Source organism: Nerophis ophidion, linkage group LG09, assembly GCF_033978795.1.
Source record: "Nerophis ophidion isolate RoL-2023_Sa linkage group LG09, RoL_Noph_v1.0, whole genome shotgun sequence".
In the NCBI taxonomy this organism is placed as follows: Eukaryota; Metazoa; Chordata; class Actinopteri; order Syngnathiformes; family Syngnathidae; genus Nerophis; species Nerophis ophidion.
Window position 1 is genome coordinate 36,024,587 of NC_084619.1, and position 15,843 is coordinate 36,040,429.

Consider the following 15,843-nt stretch of genomic DNA (forward strand, 5'->3'; position numbering starts at 1 on the left):
TTTTTGTAACTTTTTATTCAATTTCTTTTTTTTACTATGTTTTTACTCTTACAAGCTGCTAGAAATGTGAATTTATTTTGGAGATCAATGAAGTATAATGTCTGTCTATAATGTCTGTCTACTTAAAGGATACTAACCAATGGGGATGTTTATATCTTTCAGCACAAGACTTGTGTTCCCCGTTAATATGAAGAATTCACCATAAGACTCAAGTAAAACAATGCTGGGATGGAACATGCACATTGTTGCCTCTTCCAAGCAACATCTTCCGTAAAATGTGAATTTGAAAGTTGACTAACTTCTCATTTTATGGTTACAACTTTGTACTATACAAGGGAGAGGTATAACTCCCATGAGATTCAGCAGAAGTTAATTAGCTTGCTAACCTGTCGCTAGTGGTCGAACAAACAATGAGTCTCTCTGTGATCAAGGCTATTATAAAAATATTTCCGTGGTTTTACCTCCTACAATAACAATGTTGCTACGACATTTAATGTTGTTTTTAGTCATTGACTAATCTAAATTTTAGCATGATTGATTATATTTTTGTATTCTAGCTGAAAAAATTTTAAAAATGGGAAAACCGCTATTCGAATGAGATGGTTTTTCCCATCTTTTATTAAAGATTCTGCAACATCTCGAAGATGTTTAAAGGGGAGCATTATCACAATTTCAAAAGGGTTAAAAACAATAAAAATCAGTTCCCAGTGGCTTGTTGTATTTTTTGATTTTTTTTTCAAAATTTTACCGGTCCCGGAATATTCCTAAAAAAAGCTTTAAAGTGCCTTTTTTTCACTCTCTGCGAAGACACTGTTCATTTTCCTGTGACGTCATACAGTGCTGCCAATACAAACAAACAATGGCGAATACCACAGCAAGATATTGCGACATTAGCTCGGATTCAGACTCGGATTTCAGCGGTTTAAGCGATTCAACAGATTACGCATGTATTGAAACGGATGGTTGGAGTATGAAAGTATTGAAGAAGAAACTGAAGCTATTGAGCGAACAGCTATTGACGCTATTCATAGCAATACCATGGCCGAATAGCTGCGTTAGCATCGCCGGTAAAATGTGCGGACCAAACGATTAGGACTTTCGCATCTTGTGACACTGGAGCAACTTAAAGCCTTTGATTGGTGTTTTTTTTTTGCATTAAATGTGGGTGGAAGGAAACGTAATATAGTTGCAAATGCATCTGCAGGTTATCCATACATCTCTGTGCCATGTCTGCTTTAGCACCGCCGGTAAATAGCATGTTGGGATCGATTAGCGTAGCATGTTAGCATCGATAAGCTGGCAGTCACGCCGCAACCAATTATGTCTGATTAGCACATAAGTCAATAACATCAACCAAACTCACCTTTGTGATTTCGTTGACTTTATCGTTGCAAATGCATCTGCAGGTTATCCATACATCTCTGTGCCATGTCTGTCATCGCCGGTAAAATGTGGATACACCCCAGCACATTCAATGGGGGTCTGGCGGCAGACACTTTCGCATCTTCGGGCCAGTGGTGCAACTTGAATCCCTCCCTGTTAGTGTTGTTATTCCCTCCGACAACACACCGACGAGGCATGATGTCTCCAAGGTTCCAAAAAATAGTCGAAAAAACGGAAAATAACAGAGCTGAGACCCACTGTTTGCAATGTGTTGAAAGTGAAAATGGCGGATGTATTACCTCAGTGTCGTCACGTTCTGACGTCATCGCCACAGAGCGATAAACAGAGAGGTGTTTAATTCGCCAAAATTCACCCATTTAGAGTTCGGAAATCGGTTAAAAAATATATGGTCTTTTTTCTGCAACATCAAGGTATATATTGACGCTTACATAGGTCTGGTGATAATGTTCCCCTTTAAATTGAGATTTGCAAGTTGAATAATGCTTGTTTTCAGACTAAAATAATTATAGCTATCTTAAAACATTTGCCTATTTCTAGATATGCAGATCTTATCAAGTAAAATTATCTGTCCATTCAGCTAGTTAAGTTCATTAGTTTATAGTATTTTTGTCCGAAAATCAATTTTTTTTGTCTTATATTTTGAAAACACTATTTTTGCAGGGTGGCAAGCTACTAAATGTTCTTCTTTTTAAAAGCAGCTAATTCAGCAGGGGTACCCAAACCTTTTGCCTTCGAGGACCAGAGTGAAAACGTACTGCGGGCTAAACCGCAATTTTCAGAAATTACGATTTTCAGCACAATCCCATTCAAGAGCTGACAAACATAACAACGAGACAGAACAGGATCGCTGACGGGTCTGCCAACTTCCGTACATAAAAGGTAAGAAACAGGTAAATACTGGGGGGAATGAGAAAAACAAAACTTAAGTCCAAGTTTAGGCCCCTGGAGAGGGTGTCCAGACTGAAGCCAAAGTATCAAAAACCTCATAGGTATAGCACACATACACATGTGTGAAAGAAGGAAACATCAAAGAACACAAAGGACATTAAAGACATCAAAAGAGCAGACCTGACGCAACCAGCCAATTCTTTACACACCAAACAAAAGTAAAACATAAAAAATAAAATATATACTGTGGAGGCCTCCACACCATTGTCTGCTGGGGTGGAGGAAGCACGGCTAGAGACAGGAGCAGACCCAACAAAGCAACCAAGAGAGCCACCCTCGGCCGTCCGCCAACTCTCGGCCAGTGTCCAGTCCGCATGGATTAGCGAGGATACGTCCAAGGAGACCGAGGTGTCCGATACCTGCTCATTCAGCCAAGACACTGTGAAGTTTGTCCGTCCCGGCGCTCATCGCCAGCTTCGCAGCCCTGTCTCCTCATCCGTATCTCCTCGAGTCTCTCCAAACTGTCTCTGGGGTGGCAGAGACCCAGCAGCTGGTCTCCATGGTCAAAAGGCTCCCGGGAGGCAGATCCAGAAGTTCACAAAAAAGCACCGCAGAAGTCACAAAAGCGCCCCCCCTTGTCACACAGTCCCAAAGGGTCCTGAACCAAAAAGGAAAAGAAACTCACATGACACAAGAGCACAGAGCTCCTGCCACCAGCAGCCACTACAGCGGCGCCATCTTGGGAAACAGCATTTTAAGCATAAAACACGAATAGCTAAATAATAAAATAAAGTTCCTTAAATTAGTGCAAATATTATGGCCAAATGGATAGTTAGCCTAGCTGACATGCACTCAATCATTGTGTGGGCTTACAAGAGGTCAGTGTGAACATCTAATACATCTGGAAGGCCAACTTTTAGTAGGCCGAACAAAAACCTCTGCAGGCCCCAATTTGGGCGCCCTTGTTGTCCAACCAAAATGTCAATATGAACTATTCCTAGAAAACCTGAGGCATCACATATTTACAAACAAAGTTATGCGTCCCGTGATAAACTGAAAAGGGGCGCATTTTGTTCTGTATTACCATGAGATTAAAAAACAGACTAAAGATGTCAATAGACAGCAGCTTGTCAGAGGCCACATGACATACGTTGTACATACATTTTTACCACATAGCCTGTCTGAAGGGCTCAGAACTCTTGCTGGTTTGAACAGGGTCAAATATTTATATCATACAGGGTGTTTCAAAAAGAATACGCCAAAATTAACACTTGATATTTCAAAAATAGAAAACTTAGCTTGAACTCACATGTTGTATATAACTTGGAGTATTTATTTCATGTTTTACGAGTGCTCAATATGACCACCACCGGCGGCACGGACAACATCAAGACGATATTGTCATGTCCTGGTGATCATGTTTAGTTTGGCTATGTTCTGTTTGGTTTTTGGATTTTGTCAGTTCCTGTTTTTTCACTCCCTGCTTTGTTTCCATGACAACCCATTAGTTTTCACCTGTCCTCATGTCACGCACCTGATTCATTTTGACTCATGCCCCTGTTATCACTCACCACATCAGTTTTTAAGCCTGCAGTTGCCAGGCAGTCACCCTGGCGACATCCACTCTCTATACACCCTTGTTATTCATGCTGATGATCCATGCTGCTTTTTTTCATGCTCTTTTCTCGTTCCAAGTAAGTTTTCTTTATTCGTGCCATAGTTTTAAAGTTTTGTTTTATGTCCATTGTTCTGCCTTTGTGCAAATTTTTGTTTATACAATTTGTTTTTGTAGTACTTTTGAGTTTTAAAATTAAAAGATGTCATTACCTTCACTCCATGTCTGATCCAGTCGCTTCGCACTTCGGGAAAACAATCCACACCATAGTCCGAGTCTTGACAGATATGAAAATTCCTCCCAAACTTCCCCAGGATGTCGCAATCCACCGTGTTGATAACTGCTGTTATTCGCCATGTTGAGGGTAAATAAACACGTGGTCTTCCACAATTGAACGATGTTGAAAGGATTACATGACCGCAACAGTGAAATTCTAACACAATAAAACTTGTAAAAAAAATGACCATTGAATCAGTCTGTTTCAATGCTTAAGAACTGAATAAATGTGTGATTTTTTTGTGACTCACTGTATATTTATTTATTCAGCAAGATACACACTTCGATTCTGGTCTTCACATTCTAAATGAGAACTTATTTACTGCAGTGACATTTTGTTTTTAACAAAAGATGAAATATTGGGGTTAATTTGGAGTTCTTGTTTGTCTGACGAGGAAGCTACAAGTTGCTGTCACGGCCACGAGGTGAGTCTTAGTCGTCTTACTATTAATGTTAATGGTATTTAATAGTTACATCTAACCTTAGAGTTGATAAACCTTGCCAAATGATATGCAATTATGTGTTAATCACAAGGGCTGATTACAAAAATAAATACACTGCGCATGAAAAACTAATGAGATATACATTTATATACAATTATGCAGTCATAAAATAAACACATTCTAGCTAAATTAACAATAAATAATGCAAAAAAATAAGAATAAATGTCAATAAAATCAAATTGCATATGAAAAATGTAGTTCACCACTTTGGTCAAAATGATTGCTCTTAAGAAACTTTTTTGATTGATTGATTGATTGATTGATTGATTGATTGATTGAAACTGTGCACCCAGGCTGGTTTATTACTGAACAATGTGTTCCTCATGTATTGCTCCAAAACATCAGTGAGTCAGGTTTGAGTTGAATGGTATAAATATTACTTCGCACAAGCAAAAAAGATAAGAAGCCGGTGTTCTGGCGAGTGGTGCTCTCTATTGGAATTCATGAAACCCGTACATTTGCGCATGTGAATGAAATACGGAAATTAAATTGCATTCTCACAATCGTTAACACAAAATATCTCTAAATTTTTCTATGTTGACATTTGTTATACTGTACATGTTTCATACCATAAACGGTAAAATGTGTGATTTATTGGGTGTGGCACTCTCTTTTGTGCCGGCTGAATGATTTACTGGACCCCAGCTGTCAAGTGATATAATTATTTTATTTTCGTTCTCTTTGCTTTTCAGCAGTATTTAGTTTGAGGCTTTTTGTCGAGCGTGTCTCTGCTTCCGGGTTCCTTTCCTCCAACGCTCCTGTCGTTGCTTCACAGCCGACTCCCGCAGGGGACACGTGGACCACGACCCTTCTACATGCGTCCACCGCAAGTTTCAGGCCGGGTAGCCGTCTGGCCGCGACCACTTCCTCCCCCCAAAAGAGGAAGTTGGTCACGGCCATCTGTGTACCCGGCCGGTGGACCACCCGGAAGTGGTAGGGTTGCAACGCGAGGTACCACCGGGTGATGTGTGCGTTGGCATCCTTCATGCGGTGGAGCCACTGGATCTTATACCAGATTTCTACAGGCACAGTAGGATGTGTGTGCACATCCCCATTAGATACACCTTATTCGCCCTTGTGTCGCATGCCTCAACGCCCCGGGTCGAACCAGGTTCTGGTGGATCATGCACTGTTTGCAACCCGAATCCACCATGGCCCGGTATGTACTCCCTTGCACCCTTACCGGGACGCAATACGTCTACCCTGGATCAGGGGAGGGTGCTGGAGGCCCGGAAACCCGTATCATTTGGCCCACCTCCATTATGGAGCACTCCCGCCTCATGTGACCAGGTTGTTCGCACCTCCAACACATCTGCCCTGGTGCTCGAGGTGCCGTCTGCGGGGGAAGCCCCCTATCAGCAGCGCCGGTACCCTGCTCGTGGGTTGGTGTAGCCCCCGCCAGTCGGGAACGGTGCTCCAATGGCGCTGCTGCCTCGGGCGGTGTGGGTCTCTCTGCCGGTCTTGGGGTCGCCTCCTCTCTCCGCGCGTCGCGATGGACTGCCAGGTGATCCTCCGCCAGGGTTACCGCTTCGGTCAGGCTCCGTGGCCAGTGGTACCTCACCCACGCCGAGGTACGTGCAGGGATGGCTTCCAGGAAATGCTCTTTACGGATGAGCTCAAACATGTGGCTGTCTGATTCCATCGGCTTTCAATGCCCGGAATCGGCGCCATTGGTCCTCCGCAGTGCTGCGGACCCGGTCCAGGATCGCTCTTTTGAGGTGTTGAAATTGGACTCGGGCCGCCGCTGGTAGGCTGAGCACCGCTCGCTGCGCCTCCCCCGCTAGGAGCAGCAACAACCCCACCCCCCACTATTCTTGTGGCCAGCCGCACGCTGTTGCTGTGCCCTCGAAGATGTCAACGTACGCTTGCGGGTCTTCTGCCTCCGTCATGCGCTGCATGGAGGCAGTCGCTCCGGCGCTTGGTGACCCCCCCTCTCTGTCCATTAATGTCTGCAGTACTCGCGTCTGTTGTTGGCTTGCTGCTTACACCTCCGCCAGCACTCTCCCAAGCGCCTCCAGGGGAGTTGGAACCGTCCTTTTTCTTCCTTCTTTCCCTTTTTGTTTTTTTTGGTTGGGCGCCAATGTGGCACTCTCTCTTGTGCCGGCTGAATGATTTACTGGACCCCAGCTGTCAAGTGATATAATTCTTTTAGTTTTGTTCTCTCTTTGCTTTTCAGCAGTATTTAGTTTGAGGTTTTTTGTCGAGCGTGTCTCTGCTTCCGGGTTCCTTCCCTCCTGCGCATGGTCTCCAGCGCCTGTCGTTGCTTCACAGCCGACTCCTGCACACGCTCCGCCCGCAAGGGACACGTGGACCACGCCCTTTCCACATTGGGTTATGAAGATTTTGTTTGCAAAACCAAAACACTCCGAAAAAAAACATAACCTAATAAATCATACATTATCAGTAAATCACTCAATTTACTGTATATAGCCCTAAATTGCCAGTGTCTCAAAGGGCTGCACAAACCACAACACAAACCACAACGACATTCTCGGTAGAGCCCACATAAGGGCAAGGAAAACTCACCCCAGTGGGACGTCGGTGACAGTGACAATGATGACTATGAGAAACCTTGGAGAGGACCGCATATGTGGGCAATCCCCACATATTTTTGCGAGGGCTGTCTCCGTAGAGTGATTTGCCCTGAAACCAGATTGAAAGGTTTCACATAGATTGTTGGACGCTAAGTGTTCATTTAGCAGCTCTGCAACAATTTTTTTCGAGGATTTTTGAAATAAAAAGAAGGTGAGACATCGGTCGGTAGTTTACCATGAGGTCGGGATCGAGGTTAGGTCTTTTAAGGAGAGGATGAATAACCGCTTTTTTGAATGCTAGGGGAACAGTGCCAGAGGAAAGTGATAAATGTATAATATTTAGCACTGATGGACCTAATAATACAAAGAGCTCCTTGATAAGTTTCCCATGAAGTGGGTCAAGTAAACATGTTGTAACAAATCCTCTAATGTTATTTCATCAAAACGATAGAAACTATTTTGGAGGGCAGTATCCGCCGTATATACAGTCGTATCTTTGTTATTGAACCCAGTTGTAGCTGGGACGCATTGTCTTTAATCTCCTTTCTAATGAGTTCAATTCTCTTATTAAACAATTTCATAAAGTCATCTGGCGAGTGGGTGGAGCCACTGGAAGGGGTCCCTTGTTGGGTTAGCGATGCTACCGTACTAAACAAAAATTTAGGATCGTTTTTATTGAGACGGATGAGATTTGAGTAATATTTAGCTTTAGCTCAGGTAAGCATGCGTTTATAAGTTATTAAACTATCACTCCATGCTTGATGGTAAACCTCAAGTTTAGTCGCGTGCCATTTGCGTTTCAGCTTTCTACATGATAATTTATGAGCTCTAGTTTCTTCTGTAAACCATAGGGTATGCCTTTTTGGAGCCTTTTTTTAACTTCAGCGGTGCTATGTTATCAATGGTTTCGCGCAGGGCGCAGTTAAAGTTGTTAGTGAGGTTATCAATAGAGCCCACATACTTTGGGAATGGTGCCATTACCGAGAGCAGTAGGCCAGCAAGAGTTGTCGTTGTGGCAGCATTGATGTTGCGGCTGCTATAGCAGTTATTATTATTATTAGCTTGCCGAACATGAGTCTGAACCTCAAATTTTATAAGGTAATGATCGGACATTACTTTAGTATACGGGAGTATCATAACTTTGGAAACGGTGATACCCCTGACAAGCACTAGGTCTATCGTATTACCGTTCCGATGCGTGGGTTCATTTATTATTTGTGTAAGACCACAGCTATCAATTATAATCGGAGCGCCACGTACGGTGGGTCAGATGGGGTATTCATATGGATATTAAAGTTCCTCATTATAATTATATTATCGACGTGTGTCACTAGATCAGCAACAAACTCTGAGAATCCTTTGATAAAGTCCAAATAGGGCCCTGGGGGGCGGTAGATAACAGCCAGGTATAGAGGCAGCGGTGTGACAGACCTCATAGTAAGCACCTCAAACGATTTATATTTATTATTTAGGTTAGGACTAAGGTTAAAATTTTTGTTGTATATTAGTGCGACCCCCCCACCCCTTTTAAGGGGACGGGCAATATGAGCGTTTGTATAGTTAGAAGGAGATGCCTCATTTAGTGCAAAAAAGTTGTCTGGTTTAAGCCAGGTTTTGCTTAGACCGATGATGTTAAGATTGTTGTCTCTAATGAACACATTAACTAATAACGCTTTGGGAGACAATGATCTCATGTCTAAAAAGCCCATATCATAGGTAGTGGGCTGTTCCATAATATTCCGTAGTGTGAAACGTATATTAAATAAAGAAACACAAAAATATAGCGTATAAAAATTATACTCATACGAAAAATTTAAATCAAGTTGATTAGAGCATGGCTGGCTGAGTTTATGTGTAAGAAGGAGAGATATGAGCTCAACTCATTTATTCTTCACACTTCTTTGGGATAAACTACAACAGGAAGGATTAGGGATGCTCACGTAAACATGGTTCCACAATGGCACCAGTGCTGATTTATACAGTAGTAACAGGACCAAGAAAAGAAGAAGCTATATTTAATTTATAAGCTTCATTCCGGCTCTAAGTGAATGCTCAGCAGTAAAATTGTGCAAATAACATTTTTGTAAGTAATCTAGCGTCCCAACAGAAGCACACTGTGTCTGAGGCTCTTTTTAAACTATATTGTCGACCTTTACTTGACAACAAGAGCCCTCATAACACAGTTATGGCCACTATACAAAAGCAACAACCAAACACTTAGTCATTATGCACAAATGACGGTTATGGCAAGGGAGGTGCATTCAGGGAAACCCGCGATTTTGGGAATCAAACATTACAAGTCAAGTTGTCGTTTGCATGTTCTCTGTGTTCTGTATTGATGCAAGAATTATGCCAATTGTTTGTGTGTTTTTTAAAAGTTTGGAAACCCCTTCTCATTCAATACGTTTTCTTTATTTTCATAACTATTTACATTGTAGATCATTACTGAAGGCATTAAAACTATGAATAAACACATGTGGAGTTATGTACTTAACAAAAAAAAGGTGAAATAACTGAAAACACGGTTTATATTCTAGTTTCTTCAAAACAGCCACCCTTAACTCTGATTACTGCTTTGCACACTCTTGGCATTCTCTCGATGAGCTTCAAGAGGGAGTCACCTGAAATGGTTTCCAATCCACAGGTATACCTTATCAGGGTTGATTATTGGGATTTCTTGCTTTATCAATGGAGTTGGGACCATTGTTGTGAATGAGAAGTTGTGTCCAAACTTTTGGCCTGTACAGTATATAGTCAAAACATTTAAATTTGATTAATTGTCCTTTTTAATTTTAATTAATCACAGATTTAAAAATTTAAATTAACTTATAAAAGACCCAAATGTTTGGACAAAAATAAAATGTTATTGTCAGACTGTCATGATTTTGTTAAAAGTTTTACTTAAATGCACGTCATTTATTTGCTTAAATCTCGGAAACGGTTTTATCGAAAGTTCTGTCAGGGTGTTTTTATGAGCAAATTTTGCCGGCAAACAAAACAGTCAGAGTCTCCCTCACACATCTTTGCACTGACATATGCATTGATCTGATCACAGACTGTGTAACAAACCGTGCCCCATTCTACAGAGGCACTATAGAGAGCATGCTGACCAACAGCATCTCTGTCTGGACTGGAGCCTGCAATGCCTCAGACTGGAAGTCTCTCCAGAGAGTGAAGAGGACGGCGGAAAAGATTATTAGGACTCTTCTTCCTCCTATCCAGGAGATCGCAAAAAGCCGCTGCCTGATCAGGGTTCAGAAAATCTGCAAAAACTCCTCCCACCCCCACCAAGGACTTTTTTCACTGCTGGACTCTAGGAAGAGGTTTTGCAGCCTCCGAAGCAGAACCTCCAGATTCTGTAACAGCTTCTTCCCTCAGGCCGTAAGACTCTTGAACGCATCATAATTCAATTATCCCCTCAACTCCCCCCAAAATGGATTAACTCGCTGGAATAAAAAGACAATATAAGATACATCCATAAACTTGGATGCATATGAAAAAGTGCAATGTATTTATCTGTACAGTAATCTATTTATTTATGTCTGCACCTTATTGCTTTTTTTTATCCTGCACTACCAAGAGCTAATGCAACAAAATTTCGTTCTTATTTGTACTGTGACGTTCAAATTTGAATGACAATAAAAAGGAAGTCTAAAGTCTAAAGTAACCATCCACATGTAAGGTTAAGGAGCATGTACAGTCAAATTGAAATGTGCGATTAATCTGCGTATGTTTTTGTGATTCATCTCACTAGTTAACTTGCTATTTATGACAGGCCTAATTTAATTTACCAGTCTGTTCAATTTGAATGTCACAAAATTCTATTAAAAAATAAAGAAAAAAAAAATATTTTTGAAAAACATTGCATATTTTTGGTACTAGTCTTCTATCGATGTATTCTTTTACAAAAACAAAAATATTTCAAATATTTGCCTTGTACAAAATATTCATCAAAAGCAGCTGCCTTAAGTCGCGTTTTTAAATTGTGTTTCTCTCATTGTATTGTCTGTGTCATGTCTTTGTGATCATGTTCTGTTTAATTATGTTCTGTTTTGTTTTTGACTCCATTAGTTCCTGTTTTTGCGCACCCTGGTTTGTTTTAGTTTCCATGACAACCATTAGTTTCACCTGGCTCATTTGTTTGGACTCACGCACCTGTCAATATTCACAGCACTATTTAAGCCTATAGTTGCCAGGCAGTAAGCCTGGCGACATCACCCTCTACACACCCTTGATACCTGATTGGTCACTTCTTGCCATAGATTCATGCTTTTCACGTAAGAGTAAGTGTTTTTGTTTTTGTTGTCCATAGTTCTGCCATTGTGTGAGTTTTTGTTTTCAGAGCCAAGTGTTGAACCTCTCCTGAGAGCGCCTTTCCTTTGTTCCTTTTTTTTATATATATTTTGGAGTTAATTATTTAAAGATGTCATCACGCATGGTCTGATCCAGTCGATTTGCACCTTGGGAAAACAAACCGCACCATAGTCCAAGCCTTGACAGTCTGACCAGCAACTGTGTAGACAAATACAGTGTGAGAAAGTTTCCCAGCAGGCAAAGGACATTAAAACAACACTGAAAACTTGTTGAATTGGGTCCTGACGTTGACCAACTCAAACATAACTTTGAAACAACAATGCTTTTTGACGACATTTATTCGATTTCATGTTGTGCGATGATTAACCCTTTGAAATTTGATCATTTCCCAACCCACAACGTGGATACAACGTTTGACGTTCAATTACAAATACAACAATTTTGCAACGATGTTTCTAAGTCAGTTTTAAAGGACAAGTATGTTTAATCAATGTCTTGTGCCTGCTGGGTTGCATTGACGCAAACAATGGTAGCTTTCATGTCTGATTTAATCTCCGTTTTACACTACTGGTAGCATTTTTCGTGGAAGCAGCAGAAAATCGCCAGAATACCAGCACCGCTTTTATAGTACCAGTTTGTTACTAGTTTCGGTCCAAGTGTAAACAATATTCTTCCCTAGAAATGATAGCTAGCTACAACGTGTTCGATGTTTGGTTATTTATTATTTGCCACAAGTTCCAATACTAAAGTCCATGCAAACTGTCTACGTTCGGACCTTCACAGTCTCCGAGGGAGTGCGGATGCCAGTTCAGTTTCTGACCCAAAAGAAAGCTGAGCCCAGCCATCCAAAGACTCTGTCACTGTGCGCAGAAGCAGCTGTACAGACAGACACTGCCTGGCAGCCTGAAACGCCACACTTGAAATGAAGTATAAATAGCATGTGGGTTATCAGTTTCAAGTTAGCCAACCAAGGATTATGAATAATTGATGCACACACACGAGGGTGAGGGCGGGAGGCTTTCCAGGAGGTCAAAAGAAAACAGGACAACCTCCCTCTGTGCGCACCACACTCCTGAATCATCACCTCTAAATCTTTAGCAAGGCCCTAATAAAAACCTAGCAATGGCAGAGAAGAAGACCAAAATGAAGCTCGTGTGAGTTCAGCAGACCCACCAGATTTCATCTCCCCGTAACGAAAGCGGCCTTTCTGAGACGTCTCCTTATCGCCCTCACCAACAGTACACAGCTCTATCTCTGCTTGCCACATTGGGCTGCAATAAACAGTCGTTTTGGCAGCAGCATCAAAAGGCATGCTAAAAGTGAGAACTATCACGTTGCTTTAGATAAGCTTTTTCGGTCCAAGCCAAGACTGTTATGCTTTATGCCATTTGCTTATCTGACTTAACAGTGGACTTTTTACAGCATCCAAAATGTAAATACCTTAGTCTGCATGCCTTCTTCCCATACACTGTTGTCTGCATTTCTCTTTCACCCTTACCTTACTGTAACATGTTCTCTACTGACACCTTGTAATCTGTTGTTGTTTTGTTGTCACAGTAAAGACAAATACGCAGTAATGGGAAATGTCACTGAGCATCTCCCACCATGCCTTGTTGTACCATCCAATCTCTCCTTTTTTCTTCTTTTTTTTTGGTAAAAAGAGTTATTGTTTCCCAACCAAACACAACAAACAAAGACGCTCTTTGTGTTGCTGTCACGAGGAGGCATGTGTGCAGTTGTCAGCGTCCATTTTTGCAATAGTGGAAGTCCAGAGATGATATAAGAGTGTTTGTTTCATTAAATTATTGTCCCGATACCAATATTTTGGTACTGATATCGGTACCAAAATTATTTAGTTACTTTTCTCCAAACCCTGTTCCCATATGAGTTGGGAAATTGTGTTAGATGTAAATATAAATGGAATACAATGATTTGCAAATCCTTTTCAACCCATATTCAGTTGAATATGCTACAAAGACAACATATGTAATGTTCAAAATGATAAACATTTTATTTTTTTTGCAAATAATCATTAACTTTAGAATTTGATGCCAGCAACATGTGACAAAGAAGTTGGGAAAGGTGTCAATAAATACTGATAAAGTTGAGGAATGCTCATCAAACACTTATTTGGAACATCCCACAGGTGTGCAGGCTAATTGGGAACAGGTGGGTGCCATGATTGGGTATAAAAACATCTTCCCAAAAAATGCTCAGTTTTTCACAAGAAAGGATGGGGCGGGGTCCACCCCTTTGTCCACAACTGCGTGAACAAATAGTCACACAGTTTAAGAACAACGTTTCTCAAAATGCAATTGCAAGAAATTAAGGAATTTCAACATATACGGTTCATAATATCATCAAAATGTTCAGAGAATCTGGAGAAATCACTCCACCTAAGCGACATGGCCGGAAACCAACATTGAATGACCGTGACCTTCAATCCCTCAGGCGGCACTGTATCAAAAACCGACATCAATCTCTAAAGGATATCACCACATGGGCTCAGGAACACTTCAGAAAACCACTGTCACTAAATACAGTTTGTCTCTACATCTGTAAGCGTAGGTTAAAGCTCTACTATGCAAAGCAAAAGCCATTTATCAACAACATCCAGAAACGCCGCCAGCTTCTCTGGGCTTGAGATCATCTAAGATGGACTGATGCAAAGTGGAAAAGTGTTCTGTGGTCAAATTGTTTTTGGAAATATCCAACATCGTGTCATCCGGACCAAAGGGGAAGCAAACCATCCAGACTGTTATCGACGCAAAGTTCAAAAGCCAGCATCTGTGATGGTATGGGGGTGCATTAGTGCCCAAGGCATGGGTAACGTACACATCTGTGAAGGCACCATTAATACTGAAAGGTACACACAGGTTTTGGAACAACATATGCTGCCATCTAAGCGCCGTCTTTTTCATGGATGCCCCTGCTTATTTCAGCAAGACAATGCCAAGCCACATTCAGCACGTGTTACAACAGCATTGCTCCATGAAAAAAGAGTGCGGATACTTTCCTGGCCCGCCTGCAGTCCAGACCTGTCTCCCATCGAAAATGTGTGGCGCATTATGAAGTGTAAAATACGACAGCGGAGACCCCGGACTGTTGAACGACTGAAGCGCTACATAAAACAAGAATGGGAAATAATTCCACTTTCAAAGCTTCAACAATTAGTTTCCTCAGTTCCCAAACATCTATGGAGTGTTTTTAAAAGAAAAGGTGATGTAACACAATGGTGAACATGCCCTTTCCAAACTACTTTGGCACGTGTTGTAGCCATGAAATTATAAGTTTATTATTTGCAAAAAAAAAAAAAAGTTTATGAGTTTAAACATGAAATATCTTGCCTTTGTAGTGCATTCAATTGAATATGGTTTGAAAATGATTTGCAAATCATTGGAAACAGGGTTTGTAAATAAAGGGGGATCACAATAAATTGCGTTTTTGGCTTTATTCCAACCGAAAATCTTACGGCACATTAAACATATGTTTCTTATTGCAAGTTTGTCCTTGAATAACATTTTCCATTCTGTTATTAAGGACAAGCTGTAGAACATGAATTATTAATCTACATGTTCATTTACCGTTAATATCCGCTTACTTTCTCCTTTAACATGTTCTGTTTACACTTCTGTTAATATTTAATAATCTCTTATTCTTCTAATGTTTGATACTTTACATTAGTTTCGGATGATACCACAAATATGGGTATCAATCCGATACCAAGTAGTTACAGGATCATACATTGGTCATATTCAAAGTACCGGCGGATGGGTACTTTTCAGAGGTGGTATAGTACCGAAAATGAGTACAAAATTAGTATCGCGGTACTATACTATTACCGGTATACCGTACAACCCTAAATTAAATAGATAGATGGATAGATATATAAATACTTTATAATCCTCCGGGGGAAATTCAGGTATCTCCCAGAGCTCACGCAATAAAAGATGTATAGTACATGCATGAAAATAATGAGAATACAACCATTCATGTCTAGACCACAGAGTCTTATAGATGATCAGGGGCCGGTGCTGTTCAAACACCCTAATCCTAAAGTGCAGGCATTACACATTACGTAATGCAAAAAAAAGCTCATTTGTGAACAAATGAGGTATTTTATTTTTCTCGACCCAAGCCTGCGCACTGATCTGAGAACATATGCACACCACGTGGCTCTTTGAGTCTTATCAGCAAACTGCAGCCCTCCTGTCAAAAAGGAGACAACAGGGAGAAGGAGCATTGAGACGCTGCTTCTGCTTTTCCCAGCGCTGGAGAGCCTCCAAGTCTGTGGTGCACAGCCTCGTGA